We start from the raw sequence: 14,282 nt of genomic DNA on the forward strand, positions 1-14,282 counted from the left end.
TGGTTAGCTTTCACCTGGGATCCACCTGTGGTTCAATGCATTATTTTTTTCCTGTCTAGTTTCAGATACACTTAGGAGTCCTCCCAGTACCTTTTCCATCAGATCGTCATCGCAATGTAGGTCAGAAGTAAAGAAGAGCAGTCTTTATTGAAGAGTGGCATCAACGCATTAAAGGGTCCCCCAGTGACCTTAAGGACTCAATGCAGCTTTTTAAAATGGCTAATTTATTCACTGGGCTACTCTGGCTCACCCCAGCATACTGGCTCGCATTATACAGGCAAGTAGATGGGACACGCACATAATAGGCAGCGGCTGGGCTCAGTGATGACCTTATTTTCACTGATAAAGACAGATCTCATAATTCACTGGTGGCGATGCCAGTCTTTTATCTTTCCCAGACTCATGAGGATCCAAGTCACATCCCCCGAGCCTGCTCTGTGTGTGACAAGGAAACCTAGGCGACCAATCATTGCAAAGGTGATTCATTCATTTGCATTCAGATATCCTGTTGGCTAAAAAGCAATAAAAGTGTTTGGGGCTTTTTTTCCCCCCATGCTATAAAAAGTGGCTTACTGGTAAAATATACGCCTTCACTCATCTCACAGAGCTGCTATAAAAAATAACACTTGGCAGCGGGAAGTGGGACTTCGCTTGAAGAACTAATGTGTATAGATAATATTTATACATTTCTTAGATGGCCATGGACACTTGTCAAGGCTTTCGTGTTCCAGAGACTCATACGGATAACATTTGCTAGGGTGTGGGTCTTGATTTTTGAGGTATATGCATGGATTTATAGAACGCAAGATTGCAGAATGAAGTGGTAAGAGACACAAGGGCCCTGGAACAGCAGGGGGTGGTGTGAGGTGAAGTGTTTAATCTGGCTCTCATGCCATCACGAGAAAACGCTGTGCTTTCTTTCCTCCGCATTCCCTGCCTGCGTTTGTTCCCTCTCAGATCTGATCTGCCTGCCCGTGCCTGCTTCCACCTTTGGCGCTGTCCTTTGAGCCCTGACTTTGGCCGAAGAGGCCGGTTGAGGGCCAAGCAACCCAGACGGGGTCCCCAGAACCCTGGGCAGATTCCAGAAGATCTGAAGTTGTTCAAGGCAAATGAAGAAATAGTATCAGGGCAGTGCAGGATGGAGTGTTCTGGGATTGCCAAAGCCTGGTTCCCCTGCTGGGGCAGAAATCCAGTAGGGGAGCCTAGATGTTGATTTTCAAAGCAGGAGCTGTGTCTTCCTTTATGCTCTGCACTGTGCTAAGTACAATGTTGGTGCCGGATAAATGTTAGTAACAGCAGCGATAATGACGATGACAATGCGGCGTGCTCGCCCCACGTCCTGCGTGCCAAGGGAGTTTCAGAGATGCAGCTATTGTGATTGACATCGGTGGACCCAGGGTCCCGCCCCCTGGTATTTGTCCTGTGCTCCCATCTGTTTGGAAAGACGCTGGGGAAGTAGCAAAGAGCTCCCAGAGGCCAGAGCTTCCTGCATGTTCGTCTTTAGAGGAGTCACTCTGAGAACAGGCCAATCCTCCTCATGTGTCTTGTCTGCCAATTAGACCCCTCTGTCCACAGAGACCCTTCAAAAAAACAACAATGATACCTTCGTTTTAATTATTCTCTTTCTTGGTCTCACTTCAGGACTATGCCTTTTAAATAAGTTACACTGGAGTTTCTTCCTTCTCATCTCGCTCCTAATTAAGGACGGTAGGGGGTATCCTTCGGTCTTATTTTCTTATAATTTTAATTACACTGATCTTGGCTTAAGACAGGACCCATTGAAGTGTTGAGAAGATATGTATTTTCTGGTTCGGTGAGTTTTTTTCTCCATGCCTCATAGAAGAGGGCATCATTGGACACAGGGCTTCTCTGACCCCAAATCTTGTGAAGCTGGAGTTGCCCTGGACGAAGGACAAGGTGCCCTGTTGGGGACTCCAGCAGCTGCAAGGGGCTCTTGTGTCTTTGGGAGGACTGGCGTTTTGTCACAAGGAACAGCAATCATGATGAAAAGTCAAAGTTGGGATGTCAGCCCCAGGAAGTGCTCCAAGGGAATACAATGGGGGCCCACTCTAAAAAGGAGAGTGATCTACCAGGTGCTCTTCCCTGCCATCCCCAGCACTTGGCCTGCTCATGCATAGAAGGGCTGTCATCGTGCCATTTCTCTTCCTCCTCCTCTTCCTTCTAGATCTCTACTTCCCAGGGTCCACATGAATCGGTGGTAAGAGATGATGAGCACCGGGAGACCAAGGCCAAGGTTTGAGTCCCAGCCTGGCCAATACTGGTCATGTAGTCTCGAGCAGATGATTTACCTGTTGAGCTTTGGGGTCCTCTGCCAAAAAAGGGGGATCACGATATCTGCTTGGCAGGGTGGTTGGGAAGGTTGCCTATGACAATGGATGCTAAGGAAGAACACTTCCTGGCACGAGCTAGGCTGCTCCCTACACCTTTTTTTCTTTTTTTTTGTCCTTTTCCTTTGTCAGATGGGTAGGGTGAGTACCTGGCAGGGTGGGCAGATATCCGGAGGGCTGAATAATAAAGACAGGAATTCCTGATCTCTCTCTCTCTCTCTCTCTCTCTCACACACACACACACACACACACACACACACACACACACGTCGATCTTTTCTTCTCTGCCGGTCCATCCTTCTCTCGTGCCCTTTTTCCCCTGCCTTCTCTTTCATAAAGTTTCCTCTGATTGCTTCAGTCTCCATCCATCCTGCCCAACCCTTTTGCTTCAGCCACAGAGCTGAACACTACATGGTAAACCATCAGGTTTTGTGTGTTAAGACCTTTTCTCTCTAATCAGCCCAGTTCCTTGGAAAGGGACGAAGCATGATTCTTTTCCTGGGGCTTTGCAGCATCTAGCACCATGTGCCAGGCATGCAGGAAATGTTTAATAATTGATTATTAAGTGAAGTGCCTTTACTGGTCCTACGGGAGGGCGGAGACTGTATTTTATATGTTCTTTGCGTCTCTACGGCAGTTTGAGTGTGAAGCAGCCTGACACTCAGGTACTCAATTCAACATTTGTCAAGTTAAAATTACCTTTTGTTTGAGAGACGGCTTTGAAGCCTGCTTGATAAGGAAGTGTAGCCAGGGACCAAGGAGTAAACGCGGAATCTGCAGATGGTTCTAAAATGCCAGGGATTTGGGGAAGATAGAGCTTCCTTGGGAGCAGTTTGTAGACCAGGCCCTGGGAGGGCAGAAGGAGCATCACATAGGGAATTTGGAGACTTGGCTTTTGGTCTCAGCTGGGACAGTTGATCTGCTATGGCCAGGAACCAGGTCTAGAACCAGGTGGCCCTCTGGCTTTTGGTAAAAAAAAAAAAAAAAAAAGCAAGTTTCTTGACTTAGGATCCATTTGGAAACTTGTCACCTCTCGCTGACCCTCTTGATGACTCTCAATTTCTTCGGATAGTATGATCTTGGCCCATAATCTTTAAAGAGACAAAACTTTGAAGGAGGCTGATTTGCATCGGATTGAAAGTCAATTGGTCTGTGGCAAGAATATGAAACTAGGGGGCGCCTGGGTGGCTCAGTGGGTTAAGCCTCTGCCTTAGGCTCAGGTCATGATCTCAGGGTCCTGGGATCGAGCCCCGCATCGAGCCCCGCATCGAGCCCCGCATCGAGCTCCCTGCTCAGCGGGGAGCCTGCTTCCTCCTCTCTCTCTGCCTACTTCTCCACCTACTTGTGATCTCTGTCTGTCAAATAAATAAATAAAATCTTAAAAAAAAAACAGAGAATATGAAATTAGGCCTCTGGGGAAGGTGAGGCAATTATTTTTCAATTATCCCCCTGTCAGAGGCAGTTGTGGGGTTGCTCATCTTGGAATGGTCCTGAGAGGGTGACCCTTTGTGTTCCCTAAGTGTAACCAGGACACTCAGCTAGTCCCCTCTCCAGGCTGCTCTCTGCCTATCTGCTGGCCTGTCCTGAGTTTCATTGTCCTTCTACCTGTGTGCACAGCCCTGGCTCCATCCGCTTTGGGGATCCTGGATGAAGGACTCCTGCAGCTGGTGGCCAACTTGTTCCCTGACCTTGGGAGCTCAGCTCTGCAAGCCTTTGTGCCTCCCAGTGTCCACTTGCCGCAGAGGACGCTCCAGGAACTGTGAGATGTGGCCCAGGAGGCTACCACATCAGCAACCACGAAACCCAGCAAAAACACAGCCCCAGACTCTGACCTTGAGCTAGTTTCAGGGCTTTTCTGGGGGCAACATGCTGGGGTGGCCCAAACACAGAGAACCAGGGCACAGGGTAAGTTTCGCTTTGTTAGCGTTTCCCACAGCCTCTTTTCTCTTTCACGCGGCCTGATTTCTTTCTTTCTTTTGCACTCTCCTTGCCCTTCCGACAGTGAAGGGCAGGAATCCTTCCCAGCCAAGCTTGAGGAGCCCTCCATGGCAGCAAAGGAGCCCCCGTGGAGGGGCTGTCCAAGTGCACAGCCCACACACTTCTATTAATTCACAAAGCACTCTCCAAGAGGGAGCCAGACAAGCAGCGTTATTATTATCATCAATCACCCCGCACTGAAGAAACTGAGGCAGCTAAGGGAGAGAGGGCAGAGGAGCTGGCTCATTCACAGGAGGAGGAAGGGGGAGGCGGGGGAGGTGCACACTGCCTGGGCCGGGCTCCCTTCTTGCCGCACCCGCTTGGAGGGGAAGAAGTGAACGGATGCCCAGACTCAGAGAACCGCCTTGCAGACCACGCACCCTGCCTCCTGCCGTTTTCTTTTCGGGTCCCTAAATCGAATACATTTTGATTCAATTTGGATGTTCTGGATTAGTGGAAGGGAACGAGGTTTAAAAGAGGTCAGCTCCATTACTCAGCGTTATTAATGATGTTGTCGACTGTTAAAATCTCAAAAAACTAGGAAACTAATAAATTTTACATATTGAAAAATCACAGATGGATCAGGCAAATGGATAAATTCTTGAAAGTATTTAATATCTGTTAAGAGGACAGAATGATAAATTCAATATTGAAAACCAATATCAGATTCACAATTACAGGCCATTTATCATAACCCATTGCATGGACAGCACCTCATTGCAGGGACCATGGTGTGATTCATAAGCAGAGACCCGGGACAAGTCCGTACGAAACGGGAAATAAATCTGCTTTACATATTGGAAACTTATTTCCACTTCCTATCTTTATTGCCAACAATAATGTTAGCTTTCAAGAACAAATTGTTACGCATTAAACCCATGCATAATGAACCCAATTGAGTAAAAAACTTCCCTAAGAAGAGCTTTAAATTATTCCAAATTGGGTTATTAGCTTTAACTCTAATTCCTCTGAGAGGGCCCACCAATCTTAGAGTAAGTTTCAGCACTTAACCAGACAGTTGGTTTCCCAGGTTGGGCCCCAAGGTTCTGGCTTTGTACTTTCTTCTCCTGCCCCTCACCTCCCCTGAAGACGTCACATGGTCGGGCTAAGGCATGGACATGATAGTATTTAACAGAAGTGTTAATTAAGCAAATTGTAAGAACATTGCAATTTAGCTTTTTTATTTTAAGACAAATGATTCTGCATACTTTCAATATTTGAGTACCTATGAGTAAATGGAACGATTTGAATTTGGACCCTTGCATGTCCTGCTTGGGACACCAGCTCAGATAATGTCTTTTTTTTTTTTTTTTAAGATTTTATTTATTTGACAGAGAGAGTGTGCACAAGCAGAGGGAGCAGCAGGCAGAGAGAGAAGCAGGCCCCCCCCAAGAGCAGGGACAACCCCCCGCCCCCCCTATGCGGGGCTCATTCCCAGGTTCCTGGAATATCACTCAGGTGCCCCTCAGACAATGTTTTAAACTAAAGACATCCTGGGCAGGGAGGTGATTTGACTGTGACCTCTCTACTTTCTCCAATTGCCAAGGCTGACCCAGCTGACATTTGTTTAAAAAACACACAGGTTGGATTTAAATTTTTTTTTTCCTGATCTCAAGATTGAGGGGCTCAAGGGCTCCTGGCTGGCTCAGCCAGTGGAGATACAACTCTTGATCTCAGGGTTTTGTAAGTTTGAGCCCCATGTTGGGTGTAGAGTTTACTTAAAAGTGAAATCTTTGAAGAAAAAAAAAAGAATGAGGTGCTTAAATGTAGACAATCTGGAATGTGTAGGAGGGAAAAAGCCTGGTCCTCTCATGGAGGTCAACAATTACGTTTTGAAATGTGTCTTTTGCATTTCTCTCTCTCTCTCTCTCTCTTTTGCTGTGCATTTTTATATATATACAATTTCCTAGCCCATGCAATCATAATTTTGATGCTCATATAGTACTCCATCATTTTATAATGAACCCTTTTCCTAATGTCGAGCACTTAGCTTGCTTCACAAACTTTTCTCCAGTAAAAATAGCATTGCAATAATCATCTTAGTGCATTCATCTTTGGGTGAATTTCTGATCATTTCTTTAAGACTTATTCCCAGAAATCTCATTACTGGGTTAAAGAGTGTGAACATTTTAAAACTTTTGATATATACTGAGGCTGAAAAGAGAATTTGATGTAAACCCCTCATTCATGAATTTATTAATTGTTTGCCCAAGCTGCTGGCACAGTCCAGAAGTTAATACCATGGGCTTTGGAGTCAGATCTGTCTGAGTTCAAGTTCCAGGTCTGCTATGGACTAGCAGGGAGACTTAACCACTTGGACCCTCCGTTGCCACATCTGTAAAATGGGCATCACGATACCTCTTGCTTCGGTTTTTGTAAAGATAAAATGGGACAGCGCCTATCAGATTCTTAGCACGGTGCCCCCGACACACAATAAACACTCCATATGAGGCAAATAGTATTGGCCTTTATGCATTTTTTGTGGTAGAATATTATATTCTTATAACATGTTGTATAATATTAATTTAATATTTTGTCCTTATAACATGTGTAATATATATATAAAGCCATCATGTAACTTTAAAACCCTTAAGATTTGATAATATCCTCCATTATGTCCAGAATAAAATCCAAACTTGTCAGTCAATATCCTTCACCCTCAGAGCCCAGCTCACTTTTCCAAACTTCTCTCCATTATGTTTGCTCCAGCTGCCTGCGATGTGTGCCCTTCTGGAGTGTTGCCATGCACCTCCTATCTCGGTGCCCATGTCCCTTCTCCTTCTAGCCCATCCTTCCCTGTCGTTGTCATCATCTTCTTCTTCTTTTTTCTTTTTTTAAAGATTTATTTATTTGAGAGAGAGAGCGAGAGAATATGGGTGCACAGAGGGAGAGAATCTCAAGCAGACTCCCCTGAGTGCAGGAATCAATACCAGGACCCTGAGATCATGACCTGAGCCGAAATCAAGAGTTAGATGCTTGGGGCACCTGGGTGGCTCAGTGGGTTAAGCCTCTGCCTTTGGCTCAGGTCATGATCCCAGGGTCCTGGGATTGGGCCTTGCATTGGGCTCTCTGCTCAGCGGGGAGCATGCTCCCCCCCACCTCTGCTTCCCTCTCTGCATGCTTGTGATCTCTGTCAAATAAATAAATAATATCTTAAAAAAAAAAGAAGAGTCAGTTGCTTAACCAATAGAACCACCCAGGCATCCCACGTCCTTTCCCTTCTTTTTACTGTTTGCCAGACTATACTCATGGATTCAGGTGTGGCTCGGGCTCCACCATTTCCATCAAGCCTTTCTGAATATGCTTGAATATGTGAATATGCTTGTCCTCTGGGCTCGCATGGAGTCTTGTGTTCACCTGGGTCGCAGCGTTTCCCAGTGTCACGTATTACAGTAGGTAAGATGTGTTTCCATCTCTACCACCGAACTGGGACCTCTTTAAACGTTAATATCAGGGACGCCTGGGTGGCTCAGTTTGTTAAGAGGCTGCCTTTGGCTCAGGTTGTGATCCCAGGATCCTGGGATCGAGTCCCACATTCGGCTCCTGGCTCAGCAGAGAGCTTGCTTCTCCCTCCCACTCTGCCTACTGCTCTCCCTGTTTGTACTCTCCCTCTCTGTTAAATGAATAAATAAAACCTAAAAAAAATTCTTTAAAAAAAAAACAAAAACGTTAAGATCGTGTCTTATTAATCTTTGCTTTCCTTCATGTCTATTACACAATAGAGGGACTCAACAGAGGTTTGTTCAATGTAACATGGCTGGGTGGATAGGACCAGAGAAATCCATAAATGACATTTAAAGGCAAATTGAATTTCAACTGAATTGCAAACTGATTGGACTTTAATTTTCTATTTATCATGAGATTTAGGTTGTACTTTGTGCAATTGTGAAGTGTTTCCTAAGCCTTGGGTTACTTAACACTATTTGCAAAGTATTTCCAGACAAATTATTGAGATTTAAAAATGTGCAAGGAATTTCAGAGAACCCTCTATAAACATATATTAACATATCTCTGGGGAGATTACAGCATCTATTCATTACATAGGTGGGGATACTGAAGCTTGGGAAAGAGAGACGGTGGAGTTATTGGGACCCTGAATTCCCTGCCTTACTTAATTCATACTATGGTTAAAGCTGGAGTTTGAAGCAGTTTTCATACTGACTCTATATACCACTTAACTAGCCATGGTCAAGTATCTGGGTCATGTCTAATTGACAAGGATTATCATTATCAGTATTTTTGTCCGTTTGGCTCCGTGTGGGATCTCCAATACCTAGAACAGTGCTTGGCACATCAGAGGCACTCAATCAATATTTGCCCAATGACCAACTAAATCAGTAATCACATTTGGTATGACCCAATCTGCATCCGCTTGGGGTTGTTTAGTTCAACTTGACAAATCATTACAGAGTGCTTTCTGTTTTCCAGACACTTTGCCAAGGAGGTGAGGTATGAAGACGGATAGCATACAGTTCCTGTCTTCACAGTCTCAATGTCCAGCGTGGGGAGCAGATGCATAACAGATCAATGCCGTGCGCTGTGGTTAATGGTAAGAGAGGCCTATGGACAGGGTTTCAGGAAACCCAGAGGAAGGGTATGCGGTAGAGCCCAGAGGCTTTAAGGAAAATTTGCTATGGACCATCTGCCTGAGCTTGTCTCTCTGGATGAGTAAAAGAGTTAGGTTGAAGAAAGGTGGAAGGGCATTCCAAGCAGAGGAGACCTCACTAGCGAAGACAGATGACATGTCATTCATTAATTCATCATTCTTGATGGCCTACTGTGTTCCAGATGTTGTCGTAGGTGCTAGATGTGTGGCAGCAGGCCAAACGAAGTCCCTTTGTCATGTAGCTTGTTGTCCAATAGAAATAGGGCCTGCAAGCTTTCAGCATTGCTGGAGGACCAAGAGCAGGGCAGGGAGTGGGGGCAGTTTGTTTTATGTGAGAGTTGAGTTGATACTACCTACTTCCACAAAGGATTCGAGGCATGTTTAAAAAACTAAGGATCTGGGGTGCCCAGGTGGCTCAGTCGGTTGAGTGTCTGTCTGCCTGCCTTCACTCAGGTTATGATGCCAGGGTCCTGGGATCGAGCCCCATGTCCTTCCTCTCCCTCTGCCCTTCCACCCCTGCTCATGCTCTCTCTCTTTCTCTCTCTATCTCAAATAAATAATAATAATTTTAAAAAGCTAAGGATTTGCCAAATCAAGCTGCCACTGGGCGGGAGTCCCAGACCCCCTCCTAAGGGGGAGATTCTTCTGCTTCCCCCAAAGTCTCTTGGTCGCTGGAGGGAACTGCTAGCAGGGCTGGAGGAAGAGGCTGTCCCCAGACCTTGCGTACCCCCAGCAAACCCCTTGGGTCAACTTCATAATTTGGGTTGTGACTCAGGGCAGTGAGAGCCTGGCACCTGGTAAGAACTTTATAAATGCTGGTTGAATGAAAGCATGAGGATGACGACTTTATCTGTAAAGCAAGGAAGTAACCAATCCCTTTGAGTTTTGATCTGAGTCTATGGATGAGGAACATTATGAGCTTTCTGGGAAGAAAGATGGCTCCTATGCCAACACCTTGCTCTACTCCAGTCAGAGGATAAATAACCAAAAACAAAACCCATGTGCCTTCATGTCCAAGTCCAACCCTCCATCCCTCCAACACGAAGCCAGGCACTGTCTGAAACCTTGGAGATATTGAAATGCCTTTATGGAATTCACTGTCCAGTGGGGACGGGTAGACCCATGAACGGAAAATCATATGACAGTGAGAAGACTACTAATTGACGTAGGTAAACAGATAGGGTAGAGGGGCCAAGAAAGACCTTGTCAGTGACCAGACTTTTAAAGGACAAGACTGGAGTTTGCCAAGCTTGAAAAAGGATGGGAAGGGCGTTCAGGTCCTGAGAACAGCAGAAATAAAGTTGGGGAGGCAGGAGGTAGGGGGAAGCAGAACATTGTGTCAAATTCACGACGTTTGGATAAACTGGCGTGGCTATCAGGTAGGGTGTAAGGGTTGGCGACTGTTGAAGGTGAGGAACGGGGGATGTGTTTAGAGATATACTTTCCCCAATTATCTGCAGCAAATGCAAGAAAAATAGTGTCCAAGAAGTATGATTACACACATTTGAGTCAGAGGCTTACTCTCCACCTAATGGTTTTATTATCATTACCATTCTCTTGACAGCATTCATTTACATGTGCTCTGGACCCCAAATCAAAGCAAATCAGAATATGACAAAGGTGTGTCAGTGAGATGAGGTTTTTGATGGAGGATGCATTTTCTCTCTTTTGTGAGTAAGCAGTTTACATCCCGCTGGGTTGCAGACTGCTGTGGCATAAGGACCATTTCCACTGATTTCACTTTGGCCCCTAACAAACCACATTTCATAATTACCTCTTACCTAGACAGCACCATTAATATAACGGTAACGTACATAAAATCTGCATACGTGGATATGCTAAGTTCATTCACTAACTTCCAGAATCTCAAATCCTCCAAGGACTTCCAGGAACCTTCATGACGCCCCTGAAAGCTGCTTTTTGCATCTGATTCTCTCATTTCTGTAAAAAAGATTCAGAAATTCATGTTGCTTGTCTGCAGTCTGCTGAGTTCCTTCTCTTGGACAAATTGGTCTTGGACAATGTACATCCCATAAATTGCTTCCACGGCATCTTGTGCTCGTAGGAGGACTACGGGCTGAAGATGTGCTACATTTCACAGCATCACATTTGGTCTCTTTTCCTGGTAAACATGGAGGCAAGAGAACAGACCCAATCCAACTTTGCCAGGATGCAAGGAAATTCCGTGTCTCCATGCCACATTTCTTGGGACTGTGTAATAATTAGTTATAATAGCAGAGCATCATAACAATAGCGTAATAATGTCATGACGACAACCTATAATTTAAATAAATCCATGACAATGTACAATGGAGAGATTTTCAGCCCTGGTTTCTGAGAATTCAAATTCCATTTAATTCCCAGTTCAGTGCCATTGGTCCTTCTCACAGTTCTACGTAAATAGATCTCTACCAAGCTCATTAAATATTCCATCCATATTCAAAGTTTTTAATTATTGAACACAATCTAATAAATACAACCAAGTTAATCAAGACTTTGATTGGTGGCTGTGTGTTCATAAAAAACTCGTGAGGAAAGTTATTCCACTTGGGCTTTATTCAGATCCTTAGTCTCCCTCCCCTGTTTTTGAGTGAGGGCAGGAATTATATGCGTGTGCAGGTGTTTTGAGTTGTGTCGGTGTGGACGCAGGTGCGCTGGGCTGTTTCTCTATTGGTGATCTGTGTGCCGGGCCGGATTGCTGAGTGTAGGTGTGTCGGAGGTTGTGTCTGGTGTACTGCCAGGGTGTGTTACATGAGCGGGGGTAACACTAGTGGGTTCCCTTGGATGCTGCCTCCTTTGCATCGTGTCAATGGCTCGGACACAGGGATCCCACAGTCCCTATAATTCTTTGGAGGGTATCTGAAGGTTGCTTTTTCTCAGGGCTGTGTAAGTAAAAGTTAGCGCCTGAGAGCCAGTGCTTTTCTTTTGGCTGGAAGGTGGTCCTTGTTTGCCTTACCCTAGTGCCAGCCCTACAGTGCAAGACTCCAGTGTGTGGAGCTCCGAGTAGACTTGAATTCAAATGCGGGTTCTATCACTTTGGCTTGGACCTTCAGTTTCCCCTTCTGTGAAAGGGGGGGTGATACTGCCTGCTATAGATTATTGCCGGGAGAGTTAAATGAGACCCTATGTATACCTCAGTAATAAACTGTAGACATGGGGGCGCTGGGGTAGCTCAGTCAGTTAAGAGTCTGCCTTTGGCTCAGGTCATGTTCTGAGGGTCCTGGGATCGGGCCCCGCATCGGGCTCCCTGCTCTGAGAGACTTCTGCTTCTTCCTCTCCCTCTGTCTGCCTCTCCCTCTGCTTGTGCTCTCTCTCTGCCAAATAAATAAATAAAATATTAAAAAAGGTAAACTGTATTTTATTTATTCTTTTAATAAGGCTAAGCCCCTTGTAATAGACATGGAGGTAAGTAAGACCCCAATTACCTTCGGGTGTGGTGGGAAGATAGACATACTATCCTAGATAGAAGCAAACTAATACAGCAAGTTTCAGTGGAGGAGGTGAAATCTTTCTGTCATTCAACAAATCCCAGTCATCCCCTGATGTGTTCTCTGTGGCTGTTCCTCCCTGGGACTTTAAGCCATGGCTCTGCAGAAAACAAGAGGGGAAAAGGCAATCCCTCAGCAAGGAGAAGAGGGAGAGGGAAGGAGAACAAAGGGAGTTCCCTGTACACTTGAGCAGAGGAAAGGTGGGGAGCACTGCGGCTGGAGTCCTGGACATTTGTCCTGTGTCCTAGCCTTCTAAAGTTCATTTATTTCTAAAAATGAGAAGGCCCTCCCACTTTGGTCACCAGAGTTTTGGTGTTTGGAGATGGCAATGAGCTGGGTGTCATATGCCATTTCACGGGAGAAGAGACACTTGGGAGCCCTCTAGAAGGAAGGATAGGAGAAGCCGAGGGGGAAGGGAGTGAGTGGGAGCAAAGACAATGACGTCCATTCTGCTTGGGCTCTATTTTCTGTGTGACCCTGAACCAGGCGATTCTTCTTTCTGAGCCTGGGTTTCCTCCTCTGTATGAGGGGGATAGTAGCAGTGTTTATCTCATTATTATTCCCATTTTGCAGATGAGAACACTGAAGCAGAGAGGGATTAGGTAATTCACTCGCCCTCACATAGCTAACAAGTGATGGAGCCAGAACTTGAACTCAGGCACATGCTTTGGGGGCCTCTGCTCTGCATCCCCTCACTCCACTCCTGTGCTCTATTGTCTTTTTGCCCCAGTTAGACTGCAAGCTTTTTGAGAGCAGGTTTATAATTCAGAATAGTGAACTTCTGTCTCAGATTAGGCATTTCAAGCCTGGTAACCCGGTCTTTGATGTTATAATCTCCCAAATAAACTTGCAGCTGGGTTGAACGTGTCCCCAGCTGTGGCATGTGCAAAGCGGTGCTCCCATAAGCAGGCACTCAGGGCTCCAGCGTGACCCCGAGCCGACCCTCAGAGACGTTTGCTAAAAGTGTTCCTGGCTCTGCTGGGACCTGCGTCCTTGGAGGCCTGCCATCTGGGTGGAGAAGGTGCAGCTTTATAGATCTATGGGGCTTTTTAGAGTATGGCAGAAACCCAGGCAACCCCCAGCTGCGCAATTCACGCCTGACAGCGTGGCAGTGTGGGAGTGTGTGCCAGAGGCAGGGAGGCGGGGGGCAAGTTGCTTCCTGTGCATTTGCTCCTTGAGATGGGGTGGAAGGGTCATCTGGGAAGACCTGCCCACCTCCCCGAACCTGGGAGCACTGGGGTTTGAGAATTACCAATGGCTGTCTACCACCCTGGGGTGAGGGTCGGATGCAGGGTGGGTGGAAAGTATAACCCACAAGGCAATGTGAAGATGAAGGCAAATATGCAAATATCCACCTTCTGTACTCTCATTGCTAACAGTTCCCCAGTGCCCCTCTGTCCGTTATTTGGGTTAATCCTTAGAGGGCTCTCAGTGCTCTTATCATTCCCATCTTAGTCACAGGGTAACTGAGGTTAGGGAAGCAAAGTGGCTGCCCAGTGTCACAGTTAGTAAGGGCTGGAGTTCTCTTAGCCTATGGCATCTCTGATACCCACAGACTGCAGCACTCAGAGCTGGAGAAAGACTTGGAGAGTGTCTGTTTCAGCCCCTTCAGGATCAGATGGGATCTGATCTCTCAGAGAGACGTAGTGACAGACCGCGGTGACACAGCTGTTAGTGACAGCCCTGAGATTTTGCCAGGAGTAGGGTGAAGCAGGAAGACTCCCAGGGTGCCAAGTTTAAGGAAGGGTTCCCTCTTAGATGCTGACTTTGCACATGAATGACACTGAGAATGAACCCCTTTTTAAATGTGCCCTAGTTGCCTCACTTGCTAACCCTAATCCCAGTCCTGGCCAGATGCTGTTT

Source organism: Lontra canadensis, unplaced genomic scaffold (assembly GCF_010015895.1).
Source record: "Lontra canadensis isolate GAN:19392208 unplaced genomic scaffold, GSC_riverotter_1.0 scaffold28, whole genome shotgun sequence".
Taxonomy (NCBI): Eukaryota; Metazoa; Chordata; class Mammalia; order Carnivora; family Mustelidae; genus Lontra; species Lontra canadensis.